General features: G+C 39.3%; 1 protein-coding gene across 1 annotated transcript in view; it reads left to right on the top strand.

Moving 5' to 3' along the window:
• LOC135541639 (pleckstrin homology domain-containing family A member 6-like) overlaps nt 1–11,400 on the top strand; it is a 243,192-nt gene extending 231,792 nt beyond the window's left edge. The window contains 1 exon segment of the mRNA XM_064967954.1: nt 6,922–11,400. The gene's annotated coding sequence lies outside the window, so the exon portion shown is untranslated.
• The last annotated feature ends 2,085 nt before the right edge of the window (nt 11,401–13,485 follow it).

Below are 13,485 nucleotides of genomic sequence, written 5' to 3'. Positions count from 1 at the left end.
AGTATGGATAAGCTGTTATTACTATTATCACAGTGTCAGGTCAGTGTGGATAAGCTGTTATTACTATTATCATAGTGTCAGGTCAGTGTGGGTAAGCTGTTTTACTATTATCACATCATCAGATCTGTGTGGATAAGCTGTTATTACTATTATCACAGTGTCAGGTCAGTGTGGATAAGCTGTTATTACTATTATCACAGGGTCAAGTCAGTGTGGATAAGCTGTTATTTATTATCATAGTGTCAGGTCAGTGTGGATAACTGTTGTTACTATTATCAGGGTCAGTGTGGATAAGCTGTTATTACTATTATCACAGTGTCAGGTCAGTGTGGATGAGCTGTTATTACTATTATCACAGGGTCAGGTCAGTGTGGATAAGCTGTTATTACTATTATCACAGTGTCAGGTCAGTATGGATAAGCTGTTATTACTATTATCACATCATCAGATCAGTATGGATAAGATGTTATTACTATTATCACAGTGTCAGATCAGTATGGATAAGATGTTATTACTATTATCACAGTGTCAGATAAGTATGTATAAGATGTTATTACTATTATCACATCATCAGATCAGTATGGATAAGATGTTATTACTATTATCACAGTGTCAGATCAGTATGGATAAGATGTTATTACTATTATCACAGTGTCAGATAAGTATGTATAAGATGTTATTACTATTATCACATCATCAGATCAGTATGGATAAGATGTTATTACTATTATCACAGTGTCAGATCAGTATGGATAAGATTTTATTACTATTATCACATCATCAGATCAGTATGGATAAGATGTTATTACTATTATCACATCATCAGATCAGTATGGATAAGATGTTATTACTATTATCACATCATCAGATCAGTATGGATAAGATGTTATTACTATTATCACAGTGTCAGATCAGTATGGATAAGATGTTATTACTATTATCACAGCGTCAGATAAGTATGGATAAGATGTTATTACTATTATCACATCATCAGATCAGTATGGATAAGCTGTTATTACTATTAACACATCATCAGATCAGTATGGATAAGATGTTATTACTATTATCACATTGTCAGGTCTGTGTGGATAAGCTGTTATTACAAATATCAAAAAGTCAGGTCAGTGTGGATAAGCTGTTATTACTATTATCACAAGGGTCAGGTCAGTGTGGATAAGCTGTTATTACTATTATCACAGGGTCAGGTCAGTGTGGATAAGCTGTTATTCTATTATCACAGTGTCAGGTCAGTGTGGATAAGCTGTTATTACTATCATCACAGGGTCAGGTTAGTGTGGATAAGCTGTTATTACTATTATCACAGGGTCAGGTCAGTGTGGATAAGCTGTTATTACTATCATCACAGGGTCAGGTTAGTGTGGATAAGCTGTTATTACTATTATCACAGGGTCAGGTCAGTGTGGATAAGCTGTTATTACTAATACTATCACATCATCAGATCAGTTTGGATAAGCTGTTAGCGCTATTATCACATCATCAGATCAGTGTGGATAAGCTGTTATTACTATTATCACAGGGTCAGGTCAGTGTGGATAAGCTGTTATTACTAATACTATCACATCATCAGATCAGTTTGGATAAGCTGTTAGCGCTATTATCACATCATCAGATCAGTGTGGATAAGCTGTTATTATAATTATCGCAGCATCAGATCAGTATGGTTAAGCTGTTATTTATATTATCACAGGGTCAGATCAGTGTTGATAAGCTGTTATTACTATTATTATCACATCATCCGATCAGTATGGATAAGCTGTTTTACTATTATCACATCATCAGATCAGTGTGGATAAGATGTTATTATTATTATCACAGTGTCAGGTCAGTGTGGATAAGCTGTTATTACTATTATCACAGTGTCAGGTCAGTATGGATAAGATGTTATTACTATTATCATTGTGTCAGGTCAGTGTGGATAAGCTGTTTTTACTATTATCATAGTGTCAGGTCAGTGTGGATAAGCTGTTATTACTATTATCACAGTGTCAGGTCAGTGTGGATAAGCTGTTATTACTTTTATCATAGTGTCAGGTCAGTGTGGATAAGATGTTATTACTATTATCACAGGGTCAGGTCAGTGTGGATAAGCTGTTTTTACTATTATCAGAGTGTCAGGTGAGTGTGGATAAGATGTTATTACTATTATCACAGGGTCAGGTCAGTGTGGATAAGCTGTTATTACTATTATCACAGTGTCAGGTCAGTGTGGATAAGCTGTTATTACTATTATCACAGGGTCAGGTCAGTGTGGATAAGCTGTTATTACTATTATCACAGGGTCAGGTCAGTGTGGATAAGCTGTTATTGCTATTATCACAGTGTCAGGTCAGTGTGGATAAGCTGTTATTACTATTATCACAGGGTCAGGTCAGTGTGGATAAGCTGTTATTACTATTATCACAGGGTCAGATCATTGGGGCTAAGCTGTTATTACTATTATCACAGGGTCAGGTCAGTGTGGATAAGCTGTTATTACTATTATCACAGGGTCAGGTCAGTGTGGATAAGCTGTTATTGCTATTATCACAGTGTCAGGTCAGTGTGGATAAGCTGTTATTACTATTATCACAGGGTCAGGTCAGTGTGGATAAGCTGTTATTACTATTATCACAGGGTCAGATCAGTGTGGATAAGCTGTTATTACTATTATCACAGTGTCAGGTCAGTGTGGATAAGCTGTTATTACTATTATCACAGGGTCAGGTCAGTGTGGATAAGCTGTTATTACTATTATCACAGGGTCAGTTCAGTGTGGATAAGCTGTTATTACTATTATCACAGGGTCAGGTCAGTGTGGATAATCTGTTATTACTATTATCATGGTGTCAGATCAGTGTGGATAAGCTGTTATTACTATTATCACAGTGTCAGGTCAGTGTGGATAAGCTGCTATTACTATTATCATGGTGTCAGATCAGTGTGGATAAGCTGTTATTACTATTATCACAGTGTCAGGTCAGTGTGGATAAGCTGCTATTACTATTATCATGGTGTCAGATCAGTGTGGATAAGCTGTTATTACTATTATCACAGGGTCAGGTCAGTGTGGATAAGCTGTTATTACTATTATCACAGTGTCCGGTCAGTGTGGATAAGATGTTATTACTATTATCATAGTGTCAGGTCAGTGTGGATAAGATGTTATTACTATTATCACAGTGTCAGGTCAGTGTGGATAAGATGTTATTACTATTATCATAGTGTCAGGTCAGTATGGATAAGATGTTATTACTATTATCACAGGGTCAGGTCAGTGTGGATAAGCTGTTATTACTATTATCACAGTGTCCGGTCAGTGTGGATAAGCTGTTATTACTATTATCATAGTGTCAGGTCAGTGTGGATAAGATGTTTTTACTATTATCACAGTGTCAGGTCAGTGTGGATAAGATGTTATTACTATTATCATAGTGTCAGGTCAGTGTGGATAAGCTGTTATTACTATTATCACAGTGTCAGGTCAGTGTGGATAAGCTGTTATTACTATTATCATAGTGTCAGGTCAGTATGGATAAGATGTTATTACTATTATCACAGGGTCAGGTCAGTGTGGATAAGCTGTTATTACTATTATCACAGTGTCAGTTCAGTGTGGATAAGCTGTTATTACTATTATCATAGTGTCAGGTCAGTGTGGATAAGCTGTTATTACTATTATCACAGTGTCAGGTCAGTGTGGATAAGCTGTTATTACTATTATCACAGGGTCAGGTCAGTATGTATAAGATGTTATTACTATTATCACAGGGTCAGGTCAGTGTGGATTAGCTGTTATTAATATTATCACAGGGTCAGGTCAGTATGTATAAGATGTTATTACTATTATCACAGGGTCAGGTCAGTGTGGATTAGCTGTTATTAATATTATCACAGGGTCAGGTCAGTGTGGATTATCTGTTATTAATATTATCACAGGGTCAGATCAGTGGGGCTAAGCTGTTATTATTATCATCACATGGTCAGATAAGTGGGGCTAAGCTGTTATTACTATTATCACATGGTCAGATCAGTGAGGCTAATCTGTTATTATTATCATCACATGGTCAGATAAGTGGGTCTAAGCTGTTATTACTATTATCACATGGTCAGATCAGTGGGGCTAAGCTGTTATTACTATTATCACATGGTCAGATCAGTGGGGCTAATCTGTTAATATTATCATCACATGGTCAGATAAGTGGGGCTAAGCTGATATTACTATTATCACATGGTCAGATCAGTGGGGCTAAGCTGTTATTACTATTATCACATGGTCAGATCAGTGGGGCTAATCTGTTATTATTATCATCACATGGTCAGATAAGTGGGGCTAAGCTGTTATTACTATTATCACATGGTCAGATCAGTGGGGCTAAGCTGTTATTACTATTATCACATGGTCAGATCAGTGGGGATAAGCTGTTATTACTATTATCACATGGTCAGATCAGTGGGGCTAAGCTGTTATTACTATTATCACATGGTCAGATCAGTGGGGCTAATCTGTTAATATTATCATCACATGGTCAGATAAGTGGGGCTGTGATATTACTATTATCACATGGTCAGATCAGTGGGGCTAAGCTGTTATTACTATTATCACATGGTCAGATCAGTGGGGCTAATCTGTTATTATTATCATCACATGGTCAGATAAGTGGGGCTAAGCTGTTATTACTATTATCACATGGTCAGATCAGTGGGGCTAAGCTGTTATTACTATTATCACATGGTCAGATCAGTGGGGATAAGCTGTTATTACTATTATCACATGGTCAGATCAGTGGGGCTAAGCTGTTATTATTGACAACACTCAGTGGTTTTGGCTCTGCATGCCTCATGTTGCTCCATGTGTCCTAAATGGCCCCATTCCAGAGGCTAATGGGACTAGGGTGGCATTTGGGATTCAGCATCTATTTTTCTGCCTTGGACCAGTCAATTTCGAGCTCTACACGTTGAATAATGCCAGGCTGCCACATCCAACACATATTCAGCAATGAACCCAAATAATGATTTACTGCTGTTTCAGACTTTGAAGCTAACAGACATCACATTCAACTAAGAGGATCACTCTTACTGTCAGCACTTTAGTTTTATCATATCATGTGTACAGACCGGGATGAATACCACATATTTGAGTTAGTTTAAATATTGAGGGATCGACACTGGGTGGTTGCGACGGTAATGCAACCATTATCTTTATAAGCCCTCCAGAAGACATTCTTGTCATTTCTTGTCAAGAAATCAAACCTCAAAAACTATACTGATTTATTTCCCTTTCATTGTGTTTGGCAAAAACAACTCAAGATATCCGCCTTACTTTTAAACATTGGCAGGATCACACATGGCCCTTACAAAAGCCAAATGCACAAATTGAATGCAGACGTACACCAATAGCACAAGACTGCAATGCCTTAAAATACCTTGAAGTCTATGTGTAGTATTAGGTTCAAACCTAATGTCTTTCTGCTTGGCTTATGATTGTTCAGGATCTATTGTCCATATACTCACACCAAACATACTTCCATGACTTTCTATGATCATTGTTGTTGTTTTTTTGTTGATAAATCAGCACATTTCCTAAGACTATTGTGGACTTGTTTTACCCAAAATTACAACTATGCAGGAAAAGTATGTTAGCTGGAAAATTACTCAAGTTAATGTTGCACTGCGGCTTTCTTGTCCTGGTTGTGACAGCTGTTGAATCCCTTCAATAACCACTCTCCCACATAACAGGGGCACTTCCTGTACTGTGCGACAGGATTCTCAGCTGTGATTGGTTCAAACTGGCCTGGAGCGGTTGCCCAAAATGAGGCAGCACAGAGAGTTGTCCTGCGGTCAAATTAGCATTTAGAGTCACACGAAGACATAACAGAATGGGATCTCATATGAGTTCGGATGCATTTCCTTTCCTTGCTTTCAGTTTTCATTGAGTCTCTGTTTGAATGTTTTTTAAGAGTTTTACTAGAGTTAAAGTGTATTCTCTCTCTCTCTCCTTCCCGTCCTCCCTCTATCTATATCTCTGTGTCTGTCTCTGTGTCTGTCTCTGTGTCTGTCTCTGTGTCTGTCTCTGCACCTATGTATGTATCTATCTCTGTCTCTAACACTGTGTCTCTCTATCTCTGTCTCTGTGTCTCTCTGTGTCTATCACTGTGTCTCTGTGTCTATCTCTGCCTCTATCTCTGTGTATCTCTGTGTCTATCTCTGTCTCTGTGTCTATCTCTGTCTCTGTGTCTGTCTCTGTGTCTGTCTCTGTGTCTCTCTGTGTCTATCTCTGCCTCTATCTCTGTGTATCTCTGTGTCTATCTCTGTCTCTATCTATATCTCTGTGTCTGTCTCTGTGTCTGTCTCTGTGTCTGTCTCTGCACCTATGTATGTATCTATCTCTGTCTCTATCACTGTGTCTCTCTCTCTCTGTCTCTGTGTCTCTCTGTGTCTATCACTGTGTCTCTCTGTGTCTAGCTCTGCCTCTATCTCTGTGTCTGTCTCTGTGTCTGTCTCTGTCTCTGTGTCTGTCTCTGTGTCTGTCTCTGTGTCTGTCTCTGTGTCTGTCTCTGTGTCTGTCTCTGTGTCTGTCTCTGTGTCTGTCTCTGTGTCTATCTCTGCACCTATGTATGTATCTATCTCTGTCTCTATCACTGTGTCTCTCTATCTCTGTCTCTGTGTCTCTCTGTGTCTATCACTGTGTCTATCTCTGTGTCTATCTCTGCCTCTATCTCTGTCTATCTCTGCCTCTATCTCTGTCTATCTCTGTCTATCTCTGTGTCTATCTCTGTCTCTGTGTCTATCTCTGTCTCTGTCTCTGTCTCTGTCTCTGTGTCTGTCTCTGTCTCTGTCTCTATCTCTGTCTCTGTCTCTATCTCTGTCTCTGTGTCTATCTCTGTCTCTGTGTCTATCCCTCTCTCCCTTTTTCATGTCTAGCTCAAGCTCTGGCTGCCGTTAGGTTTGATGGAGCATCCTTCTGAGGATCCACTGGAATATAAAGAATAAGCCCAAAGAAACTGGTTTTGTTTAGTCTCTGACCGCACGCCCGCCGGTGTATAAACCCAACGACTTCCACAACAACACAACAGGAAAAAGGAAGCTGTCACAGGAAGTCTGGAAAGTTGGCCACCTGAGGACGTCTTCAAGCCAAACAGACTAATGATGGAGAAACTTAAACTTAATGTGCACACCTCCCACCCACCCCAGGGGCTGCTATAACAGCAATCTCCACTCTCCCTCTGTCAATTACCACACTCTTCCTCTCAGCCTAGGCCTGGTAGAAAAGAGCTTCTCTATGAGGGCAGGAAAAGCGAACAAAACACAATGTTGTAATATTCACAATTTTCGGTGTACACAATTTTTTGAAGCTACTAAACTAGCCATAGAGCATGGGGTGTATACCGTACATTACTCTAACATGGTCTCCGCCATGCTAAACAGACAGTGAGACAGTGTTCAGGAGGGCACTTGTTGTATGTGATGCACAGATCTCATTTAAGATGATTAGTGAAGAGGACTGGCTGAGCTGGACTTTAGGAAGAATGGAGGAATGTTTTTATTGGTGCAGAGAGTAGTTGAACAAATCAGAGGCTGGTGTGTTTAGTATAACAGAAAAATGTCACAGAGGAGAAGGAGGTGAACGGAGGGTGGTTCAAGAACCATAAAGAGATAAAAGTAGCAACAGTAACAGAACGGTACCAGAACAGAATACAGCTTCTTAATTAAGAGCAATGTGGTCTTCTCTCTATTTGACCCCTGGGTCATATAGTCTTGTTTCTGATTGGCCCCTGGGTCATTGTCTCTAACTCAGTTAAACAGCCCTTGACCCTCAAAGGCTATTAGTGGGAGAAGCTGTACTGCTTGCAAGCACAGTATCGCACAGTAAACACACCCTTCGTTCCCACCTCAATCCACTGGTGTCAGGGCATGGGTGTATAGCAGTGCTTGATAAGCCCCCCCTCTCTCTATTCCTTTCCAACCCTCTCATCCCTGGTGAGGAACACACCTGTTGAACACTTACCTGACCCACTGTGCCTGCCTCCCAGCCCCTTCTCCAGGCTTGGCTATCCCCTTCGGTTCCCTCTTCTGCCTACACCCCGAGCTGATTGGAACATGTATGTGTATGTGTGTGACTGTCTACAGGAAGACCCATTCTGACTCTGGTACCTGTGAATCTAGATGTAAGTAAAGCCCAAACACCTTTAGCAATAAAGCCACTGTCTTCTCTTACTCCTCTCACTGCTAGGACCTTTCTTCAGTGGTACAGTACGTCAATAGCTAAATGGATAAAATCCATGCATACAGTACCAGTCAAAAGTTTGGACACACTTACTCATCCCAGGGTTTTTCTTTATTTTTACAATTTTCTACATTGTTGAATAATAGAGAAGACATCAAAACTATGAAATAACACACATGGAATCATGTAGTAACCAAAAAAGAGTTAAACAAATCAAAATATGTTATTATATTATTTTTGAGATGCTTCAAAATAGCCAACCTTTGCCTTGATGGCAGCTTTGCACACTCTTGGCATTCTCTCAACCAGCTTCATGAGGTAATCACCTGGAATGCATTTCAATTAACAGGTTTGCCTTTTTAAAAGTTAATTTGTGGAATTTCTTTCCTTCTTAATGCATTTGAGCCAAAGTTGTGTTGTGACAAGGTAGAGTTGGAATGTAGAAGATAGCCCTATTTAGTAAAAGACCAAGCCTATATTAACTCAAGAACACCTCAAAAGATCAATGACAGGCCATCATTACTTTAAGACATGAAGGTCAGTCAATCTGGAAAATGTTAAGAACGTTGAAATTTCAAAAATCATCAAGCGCTATGATAAAACTGTCTCAAATGAAGACTGTCACAGGAAAGGAAGACCCAGAGTTACCTCTGCTGCAGAGAATAAGTTCATTAGAGTTACCAGCCTCAGAAATTGCAGCTCAAATAAATGCTTCACAGTGTTCCAGAAACAGACACATCTCAACATCAACTGTTCAGAGGAGACTGCGTGAATCGGGTCTTCGCGGTCGAATTGCTGCAAAGAAACCACTACTAAAGGACACCAATAAGAATAAGAGACTTGCTTGGTCCAAGAAACACAAGCAATGGACATTAGACCGGTGGAAATCTGTCCTTTGCTCAGATCAGTACAAACATGCGATTTTTGGTTCCAACCGCTGTGTCTTTGTGAGATGCAGAGTAGGTGAACGGATGATATCCGCATGTGTGGTTCCCACCGTGAAGCATGGAGGAGGTGTGATGGTGTGGAGGTGCTTTGCTGGTGCCACTGTCAGTGATTTATTTAGAATTCAAGGTACACTTAACCAGCATGGCTACCACAGCATTGTGCAGTGATACACCATCCCATCTGGTTTGTGCTTAGTGGGACTATCATTTGTTTTTCAACAGGACAATGACCCAAAACACACCTCAAGGCTGTGTAAGGGCTATTTGACCAAGAAGGAGAGTGATGGAGTGCTGCATCAGATGACCTGGTCTCCACAATTACCCGACCTCAAACCAATTGAGATGGTTTGGGATGAGTTGGACCGCAGAGTGAAGGAAAAGCAGCCAACAAGTGCTCAGCATATGTAGGAACTCCTTCAAGACTGTTGGAAAAGCATTCCAGGTGAAGCGGGTTGAGAGAATGTCAAGAGTGTGCAAAGCTGTCATCAAGGCAAAGGGTGGCTACTTTGAAGAATATAAAATAAGCAAAACATTTTATAACACATTTTTGGTTACTACATGATTCCATATGTGTCATTTCATAGTTTTGATGTCTTCACTATTATTCTACAATGAAGAAAATATGAAAAATAAAGAAAACATTTGATTGAGTAGGTGTGTCCAAACGTTTGACTGGTACTGTACATATACAGGTATATAAATATATATACATACAGTACAGTATAAAGTATGTGGAAAGATGTCAGTGGAAAAAAGAAGTGACCTTAGAATTGTAAGTCTGCTAGTTGAAACACTTGTGTTAAGATGGGCCAGCAACTTGCATCACAGCCAGCTTACAGTGCATAAATATCAGAAAACAAAATGCATCCTACATGTAACATATCCCTAATATTAAACAGTGCCATGATGAAGTCTGGAGCTATTTTAGCATATAGAGATGGTTGATCATGTCATTCTGATCAGACAGATAAACAGATAGAGATATCCTCGTAAGGGTTGGAGGAAAGGATCTCTATCTGGAGTGAAGGATGTTTAATGGTGCAGTAATGTGCCCTATTCTGCTTCTACTGCATTCCTCCCATGCAAGTTGTTGACCGATCATTTGTATTTGGTCTGTCTCTCTTGACACAAAATCTGTTTGTAAGTTTGTCAGTTGATTACTGTCAGTGTTTCCAGATCTAACCTGTGGCCTTTGCGAAAGTCCAGCCCTTTTTATTGCCTTTCATTCATCCTCCCTCCATCACTATCCACCCATCTCTTCCTGTCTCTTTTTCCCATCCCTCCCTCTGTTTCTCTCTCTCTTTGTCATATTGGCTCAAGAGGTAATGTTGTGTCTGTACAGAAAGAAATGTTTCTTTAGACCAGCCAAGATGTTTGATGGTAGGTGAAACGTGTAAACACAAAGCAGATTATCAATTATCAAAAACAACAGCAGGTCTGAGGAAAATAGTTCTATTTTTTCTTGGGAAAATAAGGTGAAAAAGATGCACTACATATTTTTTTAGACACATGGGTATTTTATGATTCAAATAAGATTTCAGCCAACAGGTTACATTTTTAACAAGTAATCAGGAATGTTTAGCATTTTTTACGACATTGGGGAACAATTGTTGTAGAAATATTTTATTTAGGCTATTTATTGCTTTTAAGAATTGATTTTGGAAATGGTTGATTTTGAAAATATAGGTATTTTTGGAACAATTGGCATCAGATGTGTTGAGAAATACAAAACAGCCAAATAAGGGGTCTCCAATATTTGGCTAATAATGATGTGGAGAGATTTAGCACATTGGTCAATGTACATATTTCTTATTTCAACTACGTATATCTTAATAATAATATTAACTGCTATTATTTTGGAGAAATACACAAACTGCTTGAACTATGCAAATAAAAAATTGAAAAATCATATGCTTGCTTAGGAAAACCTTGCAATAAAGTGAATGTATTCAATAAAGTATGTTTTACTCTTTAGATGCTTTTGGAATATTCACTCCGTACTTTATAAGAAAAATGATTATCCTAATCATTAAAATTATTAGCGTTATTGTTTTGATCATGTTTCTGATGTTGACTAGGCCTATCACTGCCAAAATAATCACACTACTGAGATTGATTGCTCACCTTTTTGTCTGTTATATTAATAGACCTTTACTTAAAATAACATAATGACTCTGTTATATTATATCATGTGTATGTCTGGATAAATAAACCTGATGATATCATGTAGACTGACTGGATTTGTGGAAAACACTATCAACTGTCCCTTGACTTTCAGTATTTCTTTGAAACTTTCTCTTCTGCATCTCGGACACATTTGACTGACAGATTATCACCATGGAAACACCATGGATTGTAAATAAGAATTTGTTCTTAACTGACTTGCCTAGTTAAATAAAGGTTAAATAAAATGAACAAATACTCGACAAAACACGGAGGTCAAACTTCATTGCTTCGCATGGGGAGCACTTTCTGGATTGTGCTATGGTCAAGAGCCTACTACTATTCACAGGAAACTCCTCTATTAAAGTATGTTTTCATTTCTATAAGGTAAAGCGATCTGTCATCTGTTTGTTCTTATTGACATTGGTAGCCTGGTGGTAGAGTTTGGCAAAGCAACAAAGCAACTTGGTCATCTTTTATGCCACAAACAATTAGATATTTTACTAATGAAGTAAGATGCAGGCTGTTGAGAGAGGCGGATCTCACATTGACTAAAGCTATGATGTGTGTCATGCCAGTGAAATCACATTCAGTCAGGTTAAAATGCTCAATGAGGAAATTGAAGTACACAAGATAAAAAAGTGTACAGTGTTGGCAAAAAGTTTTGAGACTGACATAAATCTAAATTTCCATAAAGTTTGCTACTTCATCAGTGTCTTTAGAAATGTTTGTCAGATGTTAATATAGAATACTGAAGTATAATTACAAGCTTTTCCTACGTGTAAAGGCTTTTTTTGACAATTACATGAAGTTGATGCAAAGAGTCAATATTTACGGTGTGGAGCCTTCTTTTACAAGACCTCTGCAATCCGCCTGGCATGCTGTCAATTAACTTCTGGGCTACATCCTGACTGATGGCAGCCCATTCTTCCATAATCAATGCTTGGAGTTTGTCACAATTTGTGGGGTTTTGTTTGTCTACCTGTTTGTCCACCTGCCTCTTGATAATGTTAACTTTCACTGCTATGCGGATGACACACAGCTGTACATTTAACCAAACGGTGAACGAAATGGTGAAGCCCTAAAATTGCCCTCGCGAGAAGCATGTGTTTCAGACATAAGGAAGTGGATGGCTGCAAACTTTCTACTTTTAAACTCAGACAAAACAGAGATGCTTGTTCTAGGTCCCAAGAAACAAAGAGATCTTCTGTTGAATCTGACAATTAATCTTGATGGTTGTACAGTCGTCTCAAATAAAACTGTGAAAGACCTCGCCGTTACTCTGGACCCTGATCTCTCTTTTGAAGAACATATCAAGAACATTTCAAGGACAGCTTTTTTTCCATCTACGTAACATTGCAAAAATCAGAAACTTTCTGTCCAAAAATGATGCAGAAAAATTAATCCATGCTTTTGTCACTTCTAGGTTAGACTACTGCAATGCTCTACTTTCCGGCTACCCGGATAAAGCACTAGTGCTAGTTAGTGCTAAATACGGCTGCTAGAATCCTGACTAGAACCAAAACATTTTATCATATTACTCCAGCGCTAGCCTCCCTACACTGGCTTCCTGTCAAGGCAAGGGCTGATTTCAAAGCATTACATGGGCTTGCTCCTACCTATCTCTCTGATTTGGTCCTGCCGTACATACCTACACGTACGCTACAGTCACAAGACGCAGGCCTCCTAATTGTCCCTAGAATTTCTAAGCAAACAGCTGGAGGCAGGGCTTTCTCCTATAGAGCTCCATTTTTATGGAATGGTCTGCCTACCGATGTGAGAGACGCAAACTCGGTCTCAACCTTTAAGTCTTTACTGAAGACTCATCTCTTCAGTAGGTCATATGATTGAGTGTAGTCTGGCCCAGGAGTGGGAAGGTGAACTGAAAGGCTCTGGAGCAACGAACCGCCCTTGCTGTCTCTGCCTGGCCGGTTCCCCTCTTTCCACTGGGATTCTCTGCCTCTAACCCTATTACAGGGGCTGAGTCACTGGCTTACTAGGGCTCTTTCATACCGTCCCTAGGAGGAGTGCATCTCTTGAGTGGGTTGAGTCACTGATGTGATCTTCCTGTCTGGGTTAACGCCCCCCTTGGGTTGTGCCGTGGCAGAGATCTATACCCGGCCTTGTCTCAGGATGGTAAGTTGGCGGTTG

This window comes from Oncorhynchus masou, chromosome 6, assembly GCF_036934945.1.
Source record: "Oncorhynchus masou masou isolate Uvic2021 chromosome 6, UVic_Omas_1.1, whole genome shotgun sequence".
Lineage (NCBI taxonomy): Eukaryota > Metazoa > Chordata > Actinopteri > Salmoniformes > Salmonidae > Oncorhynchus > Oncorhynchus masou.
This window is presented reverse-complemented; position numbering and strand designations above follow the sequence as displayed.